Here is a 17,947-nt window from a genome sequence, read left to right as displayed (position 1 = left end):
AACTTGGGCAGTCTCACAAATATAATTAATTTTAAAAAGAAGCAAGTTGCACAGCATTTAATAAAGGCTAAAAACATATAAATACTGATATTGTTTAGGAATAGCTGTATACATAATAAAAATAAATGCACAGAAAGATAAACAGCAAGCTCAGATAAGGATTTTCTTGAGAGAGGACATGACTAAGGAGGAATGCAAAAAAACTGGTAAAGTTCTGTTAAGATGAGCAAGGGATCTATATTGTCTGTTTTGTTTATCTTTTCACCTTAACTTATATATTACATATTATATATGTGTGTGTGTGTGTATATATACATACATATATATATATGGTTTTGCTTTGTTACCTAAGCCAGAGTGCAGTGTCATCATGATAGCTCACTGCAACCTCGAACTCCTGGGCTCAAGCTATCCTCCTGCCTCAGCCTCCCGAGTAGCTGGGACTACAGGCATGAGCCACCACACCTGGCTTAGTTTTCCAAAGTGTTAAGATTATAGATGTGAGCCACCACATCCAGCACATCTGATTTCTTAAGAAAAGAAACAGTGTTAATATTTTTCCCTAACATTATTGGTGTTCTCTTGTAGAATTTATCCCACAAAATTGAATGGAGAAAGTGTATGATTTGGAAATAGGATATTCTGGGTTAAAATTCCAGCTCAGCTGCTTTTTAGCTTTGTAACCTTGGACAACAATCCTCTCTGATCCTTAGTTTCTTCATTTGGAAGATGAGGATCATGGAAGGCAGCTGTGAAGATCCCGTGGAATGATACACTTTATTTTGTTTAAAAAAAATATCAAAAGGCAGATTTTTTTTTTTTTGAGACAGAGTCTCACTCTGTTGCCCAGGATAGAATGCCATGGCATCAGCCGAGCTAACAGCAACCTCAAACTCCTGGGCTCAAGCGATCCTCCTGCCTCAGCCTCCCTAGGAGCTGGGACTACAGGCATGCTCCACCATGCCCGGCTAATTTTTTCTATATATTTTTAGTTGTTCAGCTAATTTCTTTCTATTTTTTTAGTAGAGACGGGGTCTCGCTCTTGCTTAGGCTGGTCTCGAACTCCTGAGCTCAAATGATCCACCTGCCTCGGCCTCCCAGAGTGCTAGGATTACAGGCGTGAGCCACAATGCCCGGCCAAAAGGCAGAATTTTAATTAAGGAACATAATTATTACTATTGATTTTCTTGGAAATATTGTTAATTAATCGACCTCCAAAAGATACGCATATAAAGAAAATCATAAGTGAAACAATTGTGAAATATTAAAAAACTTTCCACTTTAAAAATCATGTCATTTATTTAAATGCAAATCTTTTTATCTAACTGAAAAGTACAAGTAGGCTACCAAAAACATTCTGGGGAGTGCTCTGCTGTTCTGTGGTGCTGGTCTGAAAGAGTCTCCCAGCCATGCATGGAGGAAAGAAATGAGACGCACACGCTGCTACTGAAACTCTCGGAGTTTCCCTCTCATTCCCAGTCATTCAAAGTTATAAAGTTTCACAACTTTTGGTAGTTTCCTCAAGAAAAAGTTTGAGAAAGCACAGGTGATTGAAGGAATCAGTTTTCCTGAGGACATGGGGTGAATCCTTGATGTCAACATTGCTGTCAGAGCCTCACTCCTGACTGGGGTCGAATGTGACACCAGAAGCAGGAGTTTTGGAGCAGAAGGAGAGGCTGACGCAGCAGCTGTGGCTTACAAGTGGGAGCCAGAGAGTTTTCAGCTGAGAAGCGTCTGTACAAGCTTATACAGAAAGCGAAGAAGGAAACAGACAGTAGTAACCTTCTGTTCCAGATTCTTCTGTGAGAGGTCATCTGCCTGGTTAGCAATGAGCTTTATGTGGTAAATTCAGAGTGAAGGTTCAAATTCTTTTTTTGCAAGAAGTTATTAATTATAAAAATAGATATATATTCTTCTAAAGTGATATTCTGGAAAAAATGGTGGCTCACAAATATAAAGAAGGCCACAACATTTCAGTATAATTTGTTTTCTTAAGAGCAGATATATTAATATATTACTAATAAAGTATATTATTGCAAGGAAAATTAGTTGAAGCTCCACAATTGTATTAAGAGTAGTAAGAATTGCAAGCACATAAGTTCTTCCCTGAAACAAAATATACTGTGGTCTTTTAAAAAGCACTTGACCTTTTTCCAGTTTTATACAAGGGAAGAGGAGTCAAGTTCATCTTTTACTAGGGAAGGAAGTCTTTCTCTTCTTTTTAGATGAGCCCCAAGCTTATACCTTCTTAGCACTTCACATATGCTGATTTGGGCGAGGATGACTAATTGCAAATTCCTTAAGGACCCAGTCTTCTAAATCTTCATGCTTAATTTTTTCTTGGCTGGAAGAAGCCGCGGAGCGGCGCGTGCGCGGCAGCTCTCCCAGCCGAAGGTTGCGAGGCTGGCTGCGGCAGGCCCTGCGGCGGAGCAGAGTACGGTCCGGATGGACAAGGACGAGCTGACCACCCTGAAGATGCTCATGGCGGGCGACAATCCAACCTACTCTTGAGGTTCACAGATGATACCTGCGATCCAGAACTTGCAGCAACAATAGGTGTTGACTTTAAGGTGAAAATAATTTCAGTGGATGGAAATAAGGCTAAACTTGCAATAAAGGACACTGCTGGTTAGGAGAGGCTTAGAACATTAACTCCCAGCTATGATAGAGGTGCACAGAGTGTTATATTAGTTTATAATGTCACAAGAAGAGATACCTTTGTTAAACTGAATAATTGATTAAATGAATTGGAAACATACTTACAAGAAATGACATAGTAAACATGCTAGTCAGGAATAACATTGATCAAGAAAATCGTGAAGTCAATAGAAATGAAGGCCCGAAGTTTGGCACGAAAGCATTCCATGTTATTTATAGAGGCAAGTTCAAAAACCTGTGCTAGTGCACAATGTGCCTTTCGGGAACTTGGTGAAAAGAACATTCAGATGCCAGGACTGTGGGAACGTGAGAACCAGAATAAAGGAGTCAAACGGTCACATAGAGAAGAAGGAGTGGAGGCAGAGACTGTGGTGGTTATTGTTCTGTGTTAGAAACTCTGGCAGATTCCATCTCTGGCATATTTAATCAGATAGTTCCATCTTTCTGTATATAAACTCCTTAACTTCTATTTTTGGGACCTTACAGTTTGCACATAATTGTTATGTATCATGGCAGTAAATATTTGCAAGAAATCCCATTCATCGGCTTTCCTAGGTAAAATGTTATGGTACACATCCAGTTAGCAGTCTGCAGTTTTGTTATGTAACATAAAATAGGTGCACCCTTGTAAGCATATTTGCTTTTATGATTTATATTTATCACGTAATTTAAAAAAATCCATCTAGGCTGGGCATGGTGGCTCTAATCCTAGCACTGTAATCCTAGCACTCTGGGAGGCCTCGGCGGGAGGATTGCTTGACCTCAGGAGTTCCAGACCAGCCTGAGCAAGAAAGAGTGAGACCCCGTCTCTACTAACAATAAAAAAATTAGCCAGGCGTGGTCATGTACACCTGTAGTCCCCACTACCCGGGAAGCTGAGGAAGGAGGATCACTTGAGCCTAGGAGTTTGAAGTTGCTGTGAGCTAGGCTGACGTCATGGCACTGTACTCAGGGCAATGGAGTGAAACTCTGTCTCAAAAAATAAAAATAATAATGGTACAAATCCATCCACTATCTATTATATGTTGACTCAAGGTCTGCTTTTGGTCTTCTTTTTGCTTTATGCCTATCAGTTACTGAATCACTTGGTGCATGAAACTCCCAGGAGCACAGGGAAGTAGACAAGTGTCATCAAACCTGGCAACTTTCCATTCAGGAACAACAAAGCAATTCCAGGATGTTTGGGATTCTCTTTCAGCACTAAACAAAATTCCCATTACAAAATGTAGCACAGACCAAATTTTAATTAAATCTCTATTTGTGCTGATGACACTTCTAAAACAGCATTGATATATTAAAAAAAAAAAGTTTGGTTTACTTTTTAATTTACTTCAGGGATTAGTTCTTAACTGGAGTTTTAATCCTGTGATATGTACATTGGATTCATGGCCCTTTGCATAGCTTTTTTAGTTATGTGGTGTTTGGCAGAGTGAACATAAGGTTTTCTCCTATTTTGGTTTCAGAAGGACATGAATAGAGTGTTTATTGTAAATTCTATAGTACTTACAACTTTTAAAGCCAACATCTTTTGTCATAAATGTTGGTAGTACTTGTCCATGTACCTCAACTGTAGCTTATGTAATGTTTATGAATATCTGTATCTTATGGCTTCCATAATGGCTACTTGATATTCAAAACCTATTTCTGGATTTTGAGAGATGGGAACAAACAATATTAAATGACAATTTGAGAAAGACACATTGCATCCAGATTCTGAAATGTGTGGGAAGATACTTTCACAATGAAAATCGTGGTAATTTATGTAACAAGTTACCAATAGTTTATCAAAACCAGCTTGTACAGACTAATAAATCTTTTTCATAGTAAAAAAATTTTTGTTGTTCATTAAAGATGTCTTGGGTGTTCAGTGTATATTGGCTGAGTGGCTGAATCAGTTAGTTAATAAGCTTAGGTGAGAGAGTACATGAGTAACTGGAAGCAACTTAGTGTTCCTAATTTATTTCTTCAAAATTTAAAATATTCCCATGTATATAATGAAGACAGAAAGTATAAAAGCATTTCTTTAAAAATGAACACATTTGCTTTTTTTTTTTTTTTTTTTTTTTTTTTTTGAGACAGAGTCTCGCTTTGTTGCCCAGGCTAGAGTGAGTGCCATGGCGTCAGCCTAGCTCATAGCAACCTCAAACTCCTGGCTCAAGCAATCCTCCTGCCTCAGCCTCCCGAGTAGCTGGGACTACAGGCATTCGCCACCATGCCCGGCTAATTTTTTGTATATATATTAGTTGGCCAATTAATTTCTTTCTATTTTATAGTAGAGACGGGGTCTCGCTCTTGCTCAGGCTGGTTTCGAACTCCTGACCTTGAGCAATCCGCCCGCCTCGGCCTCCCAGAGTGCTAGGATTACAGGCGTGAGCCACCGCGCCCGGCCTTTTTTTTTTTTTTTTTTTTTTGAGACAGAGTCTTGCTTTGTTGCCCAGGCTAGAGTGAGTGCGGTGGCGTCAGCCTAGCTCATAGCAACCTCAAACTCCTGAGTTCAAGCAATCCTCCTGCCTCAGCCTCCCAAGTAGCTGGGACTACAGGCATGCGCCACCATGCCCAGCTAATTTTTCCTATATATATTAGTTAGCCAATAAATTTCTTTCTATTTATAGTAGAGACGGGGTCTCGCTCTTGCTCAGGCTGGTTTTGAACTCCTGACCTCAAGGAATCCACCCGCCTCGGCCTCCCAGAGTGCTAGGATTACAGGCATGAGCCACCGCACCTGGCCTGTTTTTTATTATTAAATATACTAGAATTAGGTAGGTGAGAGCAAAATACTTTCTTGGTCTGAACATTTCTCGTTAAAAAATAACAGAGTGGTGATGTTTTTATGTAATAATATTATGCAACTCTCAGAGCCAAGGGGATGTTACCATTACAGATTCTTCGTTTAGCCCAGATAGGACGCTGAAACTAATTGGTTCTTGCTCCCCTGTGTGTGTCCCAGATGTTCTGGGACACTCATAGGTACACTACAGATTTAAAAAGTCAAGGTTGTTTGAAGTTAGACAAGCAGAGATGTTCTCCGTCTCTTTTAGCTGTATTCTCTGTGTCATGGTCCAGTCAATGGGAGAGCACTGGCCCAGGCTTTGTGAAGTCAAATTTGCTCCCAAAAGCTTTTATAAGCACCTTATGAGTCTTCTGAGCTAATACAATAGCAACAAAGAAAATAAAATACCTAGAAATATATTTAACTAAGGAAGTAAAAGACCTCTATAGAGAGAACTATGAAACACCAATCGAAGGAAATAGCAGAGGACATAAGTAAACAGGTGAAAAACCATACCATGCTCATGGCTTGGCAGAATCAACATTGTAAAAATGTCTACACTACCCAAAGTGATCTACAGATTCAATGTAATACCTATTAAAATATCATCATCATTTTTTTTGCAGATTTAGAAAAAATAATTCTATGCTTCGTATGGAACCAGAGAAGATCCTGTATGGCAAAAGCAATCTTAAGACAAAAGAATAAATTGGGAGGCATTAATTTACCAGACTTCAAGCTATAACAGAAGGGTATAGTAAGTAAAACATCATGGTACTGGTACAAGAACAGAGACACAGACCAATGGAACAGAACTAAGAACTCAGATATAAAACCATCCTCATATGGCTATCAAATGTTTGACAAAGCAGGCAAAAACATACATTGGAGAAAAGAATTCTTATTCAATAAATGGGAAGTACTGGGAAAACTGGATAGCCACATGTAGAAGCCTGAAACAGGATCCACACTGTTCACCTCTCACAAAAATCAACTCATGGTGGAAAACAGACTTAAACCTAAAGGATGAAACTATTAAGAATTCTGGAAGAAAATGTTGGAAAAACTCTTATTAACATTGGCTTAGAAAAAAACAGAATCAAGATGGCGGACAAGAAACATCGCCAGGCAGAGTGCTCTGCAGAAAACACAGATTCTAGGAGAAATAAGAAGAAAGAAGCAAGAAGACGAGCATACATCAAATGAGGGTCAGAAGGAGGGGTACCTGAGACCATGGGAGACTCCATAGGAAGAGGTTGCGGAGGAGAACTGGAAGCAGAGACCTCCTGAGTAGCCTGGAGGAGACCAGAAGCAAGGGTCGGTGGAATGATTAACTCTCCCCTCCCTTGCATCTCGGACCGCTGGTGGCTCCACAATGGGTGGAGAGACCTGTGGGCACCAGCCCAGAGACAGCCACCGCCAGCAAGTGGTAAGCCTGTAGCAGACGTGGCACCAGGCTCCCAACTCCTGTGGGTACCTCCCTGTGCACAGACGCAAGCCGGATGGCAGGTGCCATATTGCTCCATTCTCCCCTCCCCCGTCTCTATCAGTGGCTACCGAGAGAGACAATATAGCCATCAGCCAGAGGCATCTCAAGGGAATGGGACCTTCCCTTTTGGGGCCCTACAGCTCCCTGAAGGGAACTCAGATGGTGATCTTCCTACTCGCCAGCCCTTCCAGGTGCTGCTGGCCCAGTGATCCCAGGAGAACAGGGCAGACCCTGAGGGTGAGAGACATTGACCCAGCTTGGGCTCCCCGTGGGTGAATTGGGACTGGGACTCCTCTCCCTGGTGGGGATAGGGATTGAACTCTGGGGCCCAGAGGTCAGATCTGAAGACCAGATCCTATGCACCCAGGACTCCCATTGCCTGGGACACAGAAGGGATATATGTGAACAGCCTACTGATGTGTGTGTGCCTTCAGATCAGCGTCTTTGAAGGCAAACCTCCTCCCAAAGGGGGGCGCGCACCCAGCCCAGGCAGCGATTCTGTGCAGGGAACCTCCCAGTAAACATCACAGCAAGAGGAGGCCTGGTGGCATGACGTCTGGCCTGCTGGCAGAGGCTCAGGAGTAGCCTCGGAGTTGGAGAGGGTGGAGAGGGTGGAAAGAAGCGAGGCCTACTCCAGCCTGCGGGTTTCAGACAGCCCATGCCCACATGCAGACTTTCTGACTGAGTGGGGCCATTCCAGACCCTCCTGACAGCTTTTCCTGGAAACAGAGAACAGAACTTTGACCCCTGCTAACAGCATTGATGGTGCCAGAGAGCAGGCTTACCCAACCCAGCTCCACCCAGACTCACTCCAAGACCAGCCCTCACTGAGAGGGAGAAAAGGACACACCTGGAAGTCCCAGGGCCCCACCCACCACCTGAGGCACTAGAGTGCCTCTCCAGAGGAACAAGAACTGGATACAAGACCCAAAAACAACAGTGTAGCCTGCTCCGTCAAGCAAGCACCACCTACTGACAGGAAGGACATTCTGCACACCTTTTTCACAGAATCTATTGACTCATAATACAGGCTGTGGTCAAATCTCACCAACAAGCACCACCTACCGGCTCAGAGACTAAACAGGGCATGTCATTATTCAAACAAAAACCTAAAGGAAAGAGGCAACAACTGATCCAGATGGGAAGAAATAAGTGAAGGAACTCGGGAAATATGAAGAACCAAACGGAAACCACACCACCAAAGAGGAGCACCAGCCCCTTAGAAATGGACACCAACCAAAATCAGGCAATCAAAATGACAGAAGAGGAATTTCAAATGTGGATCATAAGAAAATTCAATGACCTACAAGAACAATTAGATAACAAACACAAAGAAAACACAAAAAGACTCCAGGACCTGGAAAAAATTTTCACTAAAGAAATTGATACAAGGAAGAAAAGTTTAACTGAACTCCTTGAAATGAAGAATCAATTCAGGGAACTACAAAACACAGTGGAAAGCCTCAATAACAGGGTATATCAAACAGAAGCAAGAATCTTAGAGATTGAAGATAACACCTTCCAATTAAATAAATCAGTCACAGAGTTAGAGCAGAGAAACAAGAGACAAGCACAAAGTCTACAAGAGATGTGGGATTATGTGAAGAAACCTAATGTGAGAGTCATAGGGTTTCCAGAAGGGAAAGAAGAAAACACTCAAGGGTTGGACAAGCTATTGGAAGATATAATAGAGGAAAATTTCCCAGGCCTTGCTAAAAATCTGGATATACAAGTTCAAGAATCTCAGAGGACTCCTGGGAGATTCAATGCAAACAGGAAGACATCACGACATGCAGTCATCAGACTGACCAAAATATCAACCAAAGAGGCCATTCTAAGAGCTGTAAGACGAAAGAAGCAAGTAATATACAAAGGAAAGCCAATCTGAATAACACCAGACTTCTCTACTGAGACTTTACAAGCAAGGAGAGACTGGGGCCCCATTCTCAATCTTCTGAAACAGAACAATACCCAGCCTAGAATCTTATTCCCTGCAAAATTAAGTTTTGTATATGAAGGAAAAATCAAGACCTTGTCAGATAAGCAAAGACTGAGGACATTCACCAAAACAAGACCAGCCCTTCAAGAAGTACTCAAAACAGTGTACCCAAAGATCATAATAATAAACACTCATGAATGTAAATCTACTCAAAGCTAAAGATCAAAGCCCAGATACCACAATGGCTCAAGAGAGAAAATAAAGCAACAAAGTTCAACCCAACATAATGAACAGAAATCTGCCCCACGTATCAGTTATCTCAATAAATGTGAATGGGTTGAACTCCCCACTCAAGACAATAGGCTGGCTGAATGGGTAAAAAAAACATAAACCAAGTATCTGCTGCCTTCAGGAAACACATCTAACCTGCAAGGATGCAATTAGACTAAAGGTAAAGGGGTGGAGAACAATATTTCAAGCAAACGGAAGCCAAAAGAAAGCTGGTGTGGCGGTGCTGATTACATAACTTAGTTTTTAAATCAACAAAAGTAATAAAAGACAAAGAAGGTCACTATATAATGGTGAAGGGTACAGTTAGACAAGAAGACATAACGAGGCCGGGCGCTGTGGCTCACGCCTGTAATCCTAGCTCTTGGGAGGCCGAGGCGGGCGGATTGCTCAAGGTCAGAAGTTCAAAACCAGCCTGAGCAAGAGCGAGACCCCGTCTCTACTATAAATAGAAAGAAATTAATTGGCCAACTGATATATATATATAAAAAATTAGCCGGGCATAGTGGCGCATGCCTGTAGTCCCAGCTACTCGGGAGGCTGAGGCAGAAGGATCACTCTAGCCCAGGAGTTTGAGGTTGCTGTGAGCTAGGCTGACGCCACGGCACTCACTCTAGCCTGGACAACAAAGCGAGACTCTGTCTCAAAAAAAAAAAAAAAAAAAAAAAAAAAAAAGAAGACATAACGATTCTAAATATATATGCACCCAACCTTGGTGCACTCAGATTCATAAAGCAAACCCTACTTGATCTAAACAAATGGATGAACAACAGCACCACAATAGTCAGAGATTTTAACAGCCCACTGACAGCACAGGACAGATCCCCCAAACAGAAAATCAACAAAGAAATAATGGACATAAACAGAACCCTAGAACAAATGGGCCTGACTGCCATTTACAGGACATTCTACCCCAAAGCTACTGAATATACATTCTTCTCATCAGCTCATGGGTCATTCTCTAAGATTGACCATATCCTCAGACACAAAGCACATCTCAAACAATTTAAAAAAAATAGAAATTATACCATGTATCTTTTCAGACCACAATGGAATAAATGTAGAAATCGATCATAACAGGAGTTATCATTTCTACTAAACTATGGAAACTAAAACAACCTTCTGCTGAATGATCACTTCATAAATGAGGAAATCAAGATGGAAATCAAAAGATTCTTTGAACTAAATGACAAAGGTGACACAAGTTACCAAAACCTGTGGGACATAGCTAAAGCAGTCCTGAGAAGAAAGTTTATTTCCATAAATGCCTATATCCAAAAGTTGAAAAGATCACAAATAGACAACCTAATGAATCATCTTAAAGAGCTGGAAAAGAAGAACAGACCAACCCCAAACCCAGCAGAAGTAAAATCATTAAGATCAAATCAGAACTAAACAAAATTTACAATAGGGAAACTATATGGAAGATTAATAAAACAAAAAGTTGGTTCTTTGAAAAAATAAACAAAATTGACACACCATTGGCTAGACTAATTAAAAGCAGAAAAGAAAAATCTCTAATTAGCTCCATCAGGAACAATAAAGGAGAAATTACAACTGATGCCATGGAGATACAAGATATAATTTATGAATATTACAAAAACTTCTATGAACACAAACTCGAAAATGTGGAGGAAATGAACAATTTCTTAGAAACACACAGCTTCCCCAGGCTCAACAGGGAAGAAATAGAATTCGTGAACAGACCAATATCAAGTACTGAAATTGAAACAGCAATAAAAATCCTTCCTAAAAAGAAAAGTCCTGGAGAATTTTACCACACCTACAAAGAAGAACTGGTGCCTATCCTGCAGAAATTATTCCACAACATCAAGAAGGATGGAAACCTCCCCAACACATCTTATGAAGCAAACATACCCATGACACCAAAACCAGGAAAGGATGCAACAAAAAAAGAAAACTACAGACCAATATCCCTTATGAATATAGATGCAAAAATTCTCAACAAAATCCTAGCCAATCGAATCCAGGTGCTTGTCAAGACAATAAATCATCACAACCAAGTGGGCTTCATCCCAGGGATGCAGGGATAGTTTGACATATGCAAATCTATAAATGTAATTCACCATATAAACAGAAGCAAAAACAAACACCATATGACCCTCTCAATAGTTGTAGAAAAGCATTTGACAAAATTCAATACCCTTTTATGATAAGAACACTCAACAAAATAGGCATAGATGGGGCTTATCTAAAAATAATACAAGCCATATATGATAAACCCACAGCCAATATCATACTGAATGGGGAAAAATTGAAAGCATTCCCACTCAGAACTAGAACAAGACAAGGTTGCCCACTATCTCTACTTCTGTTCAACATAGTACGGGAAGTCCTCGCTACAGCAATCAGACAAGACAGTGGAATTAAGAGCATCCAAATGGGAGGAGAAGGGATCAAACTCTCCCTCTTTGCTGATTACACGATATTATACCTAGAAAACCCCAAAAATTCAACCAAGAGACTCCTTGAATTGATAAATGAATTTGGCAAAGTCTCAGGCTACAAAATCAATACGCAGAAATCAGAGACATTCGTATACGCCAACAACAGTAAAAGTGAGAACCAAATCAAAGACTCAATTCTCTTGAAAATAGCAACAAAGAAAATAAAGTACCTTGGAATATAGTTAACCAATGAGGTAAAAGACCTCTACAGGAAGAACTATGAAACACTGAAGAAGGAAGCAGCAGAGTACGTCAACAGATGGAAGAATATACCATTCTCATCGGTCGGCAGAATCAACATTGTTAAAATGTCTATACTACCCAAAGTGACCTACAAAGTCAATGCAATCCCTAGCAAAATACCATCATCATTTTTCACAGATATAGAAAAAACAATTTTACACTTCGTATGGAACCAGAGAGGACCCTGTATAGCAAAATCAATCCTAGGCAATAAAAACAAAATAGGAGGTATCAATTTACCAGACTTCAAACTATACTACAAGGCTATAGTCATTAAAAGAGCTTGGTACTGGCACAAGAACAGGGACATTGACCAGTGGAACAGAACAGAGAACACAGATATAAAACCATCCTCATATAGCCAACTAATCTTAGACAAAGCAGAGGAAAACATACACTGGATGAAAGAATCCTTATTCAATAAATGGTGCTGGGAAAACTGGATAGCCACATGCAGAAGACTGAAACAGGACCAACACTTTTCACCTCTCACAAAAATCAACTCACCCTGGGTAACAGACTTGAAACTTAGGTGTGAAACTATTAGAATTCTAGAGGAAAATGTTGGAAATACTCTTCTGGAGATTGGCGTGGGCAAAGAATTTAAGAAGAACACCCCAAAGACAATCACAACAGCAACAAAAATAAACAAATGAGACCTGATCAAATTAAAAAGCTTCTGCACAGCCAAAGAAACTGTAAAGAGAGCAAACAGATACCCCACAGAATGGGAGAAAATTTTTGCAAGCTACACAGCCTAAAAAGGGCTGATAACTAGAATCTATTTAGAACTCACAAAAATCGGCAAGAAAATATCAAGCAACCCTATCAAAAAGTGGGCAAAGGACATGAACAGAAACTTCTCAAAAGAAGACAGAATAAAGGCCAACAAACATATGAAAAAATGTTCAACATCTCTAATCATCAGGGTAATGCAAATCAAAACCGCAATGAGATATCACTTAACTCCAGTGAGCATGGCCTTTATCAAAAAGTCCCCAAACAATAAATGCTGGCGTGGATGTGGAGAGATGAGAACACTCCTACACTGCTGGTGGGACTGCAAACTAGTTCAACCTCTGTGCAAAGCAATATGGAGATACCTCAAAGTGATACAAGTAGATCTACCATTTGATCCAGCAATTCCACTACTGAGCATCTACCCAAAAGATCAAAAGTCACTTTATGAAAAAGACACCTGCACTCGAATATTTATAGCAGCACAGTTCACAATTGCAAAGCTGTGGAAACAACCCAACTGCCTATCAATTCATGAGTGGATTAATAAAATGTGGTATATGTATACCATGGAGTACTACTCAGCTTTAAGAATCAATGGTGATATAGCACCTCTTGTATTTTCCTGGATAGAGCTGGAACCCATTCTACTAAGTGAAGTATCTCAAGAATGGAAAAACAAGCACCACATGTCCTCACCAGCAAATTGGTATTAACAATCAACGTGTAAGTGGACATATAGGAGTAACATCTATTGGGTGTCAGGAGGGTGGGAGGGGGGAGCAGGGGATGGGTATATACAACCAGAACAAGTAAGATGTGCAACATTTGGGCAATGGACATGCTTGAAGATCTTACTCAAGGGGGGAGGAGGACATGGGCAATGTATGTAACCTTAACACTTGTACCCCCACAATATACTAAAATAAAAAAAAAGAAAATCAATTTATCAAATTAAAAATAAATAAATAAATAAAACCAAATATCTTCATTTGAAAAAAAAAAAAACAACAAAAAACATTGGCCTAGCCAAAGAATTTATGAAAAAGACTCTAAAGGCAATCACAGCAACAATAACAACAAAAAATAAATGGGACCTGATCAAATTAAAGAGCTTCTACACAGCCAAGGAAACTATCACAAGAGCAAACAGACAACCCACAAAATTGGAGAAAATATTTGCATGCTACACATCCAGTAAAAAGCTTATAATTAGGATCTATATAGAACTCAGGAAAATCAGCAACAAAAAAAATAAAACAATCCCATTAAAAAGTGGGCAAAGGACATGAACAGAAACTTTTGCAAAGAAGACAGACTAATGGCCAACAAACATATGAAAAATCCTCAACATCTCTAATCATCAGAGAAATGCAAATCAAAACCATAATGAGCTGGGCATGGTGGCTCACGCCTGTAATCCTAGCACTCTGGGAGTCCGAGGTGGGTGGATTGCTTGAGGTCAGGAGTTTGAAACCAGCCTGAGCAAGAGTGAGACCCGGTCTCTACTATTAATAGAAAGAAATTAATTGGCCAACTAATATATATAGAAAAAAAATTAGCCAGGCATAGTGGCGCATGCCTGTAGTCCCAGCTACTCAGGAGGCTGAGGCAGAAGGATTGCTTGAGCCCAGGAGTTTGAGGTTGCTGTGAGCTTGGCTGACACCATGGAACTCACTCTAGCCTGGGCAAAAAAGGGAGACTCTGTCTCAAAAAAACAAAACAAAACCATAATGAACTATCACTTAACACCAGTAAGAATGTTTTTTTTATCAAAAAGTCCCAAAACAATAAATGGTGTGGATGTGGAGAGATAGGAACACTCATACAATGCTGGTGGGACTGCAAACTAGTACAACCTCTATGGAAAGTAGTAAAGAGATACATCAAAGGGCTAAAAGTAGATCTACCATTTGATCCAGGAATCCCATTACTGGGCATCTACCCAAAGGAAAAAAAAGACATACTATCAAAAAGACATCTGCACTCAGAATGTTTATAGCAGGACAATTCACAATTGCAAAGATGTGGAAACAACCCAAGTGCCCATCAATACATGAGTGGATTCATAAAATGTGGTATATGTATTCCATGGAGTTCTACTCAGCCACAAAAATAGTGGTAATATAGCACCTCTTGTATTATCCTGGATAAAGCTGGAACCCATTCTACTAAGGGAAGTGTCACAAGAATGGACAAACAAGCACCACATGCATCCACCATCAAATTGGTATTAACTGATCAACACTTAAGTGCACATATAGGCCAGGCGCGGTGGCTCACGCCTGTAATCCTAGCACTCTGGGAGGCCGAAGCAGCCGGATTGCTCGAGGTCAGGAGTTCGAAATCAGCCTGAGAAAGAGTGAGACTCCGTCTCTACTATAAATAGAAATCAATGGGCCGACTAACATATATATAAAAAATTAGCCGGGCATGGTGGCGCATGCCTGTAGTCCCAGCTACTCGGGAGGCAGAGGCAGCAGGATTGCTTGAGCCCAGGAGTTTGAGGTTGCTGTGAGCTAGGCTGATGCCACAGCACTCACTCTAGCCTGGAAAACAAAGTGAGACTCTGTCTCAAAAAAAAAGAAAAAAGTGCACATTGGGTGTGAGGCAGATGGGAGGGGGGAGCAAAGGATGGCTGCATCCACACCTAATGGGTGTGGTGCCCACCTTCTGGGGCATGGACATACTTGAAGCTCTCACTCAGGTGGGGCAAAAGTAATATGTATAACCTAAACATTTGTAACCCCATAATATGCTGAAATAAAAATAAATTAATTAATTAATTAAAATAAAATAAAAGTAGACCTACCATTTGATCCAGCAATCCCACTACTGTGTATTTACCCAAAGGAAAATAAGTCATTTTATCAAAGAGACACCTGCACTAAAATGTTTCTAACAGCAAAATTTACAATTGCAAAGATGTGGAATCAACCCAAGTACCCGTCAATTGATGAGTGGATTAAACAAATGTGGTATATGTATACTGTGAAATACTACTCCCAAATCAGGAAGGATGACTTAAGGCCTTTTGTAACGATTAGGATGGAACTGGAGGCCGTTCTTTTAAGTGAAGTGAAGTGAGCTGAAGCGAGCTTTCCCAGGGTCAGATTGGCTGAGACCCTAAGTCAGCAGAACGGGAGCCCATTGCTTGTTCCCACAATTAGCAGGATGTGGCTTGGTGACCGGCTGAAGAGACTGTTTCTCCAGGCAAATGGCCAAGACCTGTGGCCTCGCATGCGAGCCAAGGTTGCCTGGTAACCAGCACGCGGTGCTAGGCCCTACAAGACGGTCAAGGACTCATGGTCTCCAAGGACTCATGGTCTCCAAGGACTCATGGTCTCCCACTTGAGCCGAGATTGTTTGTTATCTGAAAACAGTGTGTCAAACATCAAAGAGACCTCTTGTAGAAGGCCATGCTTTTTGCTTTGACTGGAAAAGCAGGTGTTGTTGCCCGTAGGGAGTCACGTACCAAAAAGTAGCTGGGAAAGTAGCTGGCATGAGCAAATAGCTGTGGGACGCTTGCCCAATTAAACTGTATATAAATAAATGACGAGCACATTTTTGGTGCTGCAGTCTGAAACCGTCTCTTGTCTCTGTGTCCTTTTTTCTTCTGGGACTGCAGCCAATTCTGTCTGTGTCTTATGTATATGTTCTGTGTGTCATCCCCCATCCTGTAATCGGGCCACGAAGTGAAGTATCTAAATAATGGAAAAACAAACACCACATGTACTTGCTATTAAGTTGGAACTAACTATTGAGCACATATGTGCACAGCGGGAAGTAAAACTCACTGGAAATCAAACAGGGGAAGCAGGGGGAGGGGATGGGCAAATAGCTACCTAATGAACATTATCTGGCATGACAAAATTGATAAATATAACAAAAAACATTTGTACCCCATAATATTTTAAAATAAAAATGATCCTCGGGCGGTGTGGTGGCTCACGCCTGTAATCCTAGCACTCTGGGAGGCCGAAGCAGCTGGATTGCTCAAGGTCAGTAGTTCAAAACCAGCCTGAGCAAGACCCCATCTCTACTAAAAATAGAAAGAAATTAATTGACCAACTAAAAATATATATACAAAAAATTAGCCGGGCATAGTGGCACATGCCTGTAGTCCCAGCTACTCGGGAGGCTGAGGCAGAAGGATCACTTGAGCCCAGGAGATTGAGGTTGCTGTGAGCTAGGCTGATGCCACGGCACTCACTCTAGCCTGGGCAACAAAGTGAGACTCTGTCTCAAAAAAAAAGAATTGATTCTTGTTCCTATCAAAAAATACAATATCTTAAATCACTCTTAGAGAAAAGTAGAAATTGAATTTGCAATTACAGGATACCACAATTCTTTTATCTAAAACATTTGCATTTTATTTTAACCAAAAAGCATTAAGAGAAGTTACACCCATTTTACAATGTTTTTCACTATCAGAAAGAAGTGAAACTTTAACTTCAAGTATATGTCACAATGTTAGCTTCTTTGCTTATTGGTAAGTGCCTATTTTGTAGAAAACAATGCAAATAGCACTAGCATTTATCATCCCCTGCTAACTTTATTTGTAAGGTGATGTATAATAGAGAACATTTGTGCAATCATTCTTGAAAAATAGATCAAAAATAGCTTACATAAGAAGATGCAAGGGGCATGGAGATCTCTAGTCAGAGTTCAAGGAAAAGGAAAACAATATGCCTTCAGAAATTAGTCTAAAATCACTATAGGCTGAGGTTCTAGTGAGGGGATATTTAAAAAACTACCTAACAAGCACCTAAATTATTGGAATTATTTGCATGACATCATGAGCTGTCCGTTCCAGGGGGCCTGCAATTTAAAGCAGAGCAAGCCTCAGTCATCAAAGAGGATTAAGTACTGTGAAGGTTGTAGACTAGAAACAGATGCAGAAACAAGAGCAAAACCAAGTCATGTGAACTATAACCTCCAAAAAATAGGAATAGAAAGCTCAGGCCTGGAAAATCTATAATAGAACATGGAAACGGGAAACTGTCTGCTCACAAGAGCAAATTGTTGAATTTTCTGCAAATTTGCTAACCAGTTGTTAAACTTTGGAATTATGAAAGATTAAATTATATAAATGTATAATTGAGTTAATTACATTAAAATAAAGGTAATAAATGCTTAAGTGGGTAAAATAGGTGGATGGTGCTTCTGGCAATAGCAAAGCACAGTGAAACTTGAAGACCTAATACTTGTAAATGATTCGGTTCATGATAGATTGTTCAACTGCCAAAGCCTCCATTCGTTGCCACTTTACATATTAATAGTTAAAAGAGAATGTAGTTTTAGGTTGGGCTTTACTGGAGAGCCAGACAATATCGTACTTTAGGCTAAAATAT

The 17,947-nt window shown here is 40.4% G+C and overlaps 1 pseudogene; it reads left to right on the top strand.

The window, feature by feature from the left end:
- The first annotated feature begins 2,445 nt into the window (after positions 1-2,445).
- LOC105864164 (ras-related protein Rab-18-like) lies at positions 2,446-3,092 on the top strand (annotated as a pseudogene).
- Positions 3,093-17,947: the final 14,855 nt, after the last annotated feature.

The sequence above is a fragment of the Microcebus murinus genome, chromosome 13 (assembly GCF_040939455.1).
Source record: "Microcebus murinus isolate Inina chromosome 13, M.murinus_Inina_mat1.0, whole genome shotgun sequence".
Lineage (NCBI taxonomy): Eukaryota > Metazoa > Chordata > Mammalia > Primates > Cheirogaleidae > Microcebus > Microcebus murinus.
The sequence above is the reverse complement of the archived record's forward strand: the minus strand, read 5'-3'. Positions and strand labels throughout refer to the sequence as shown.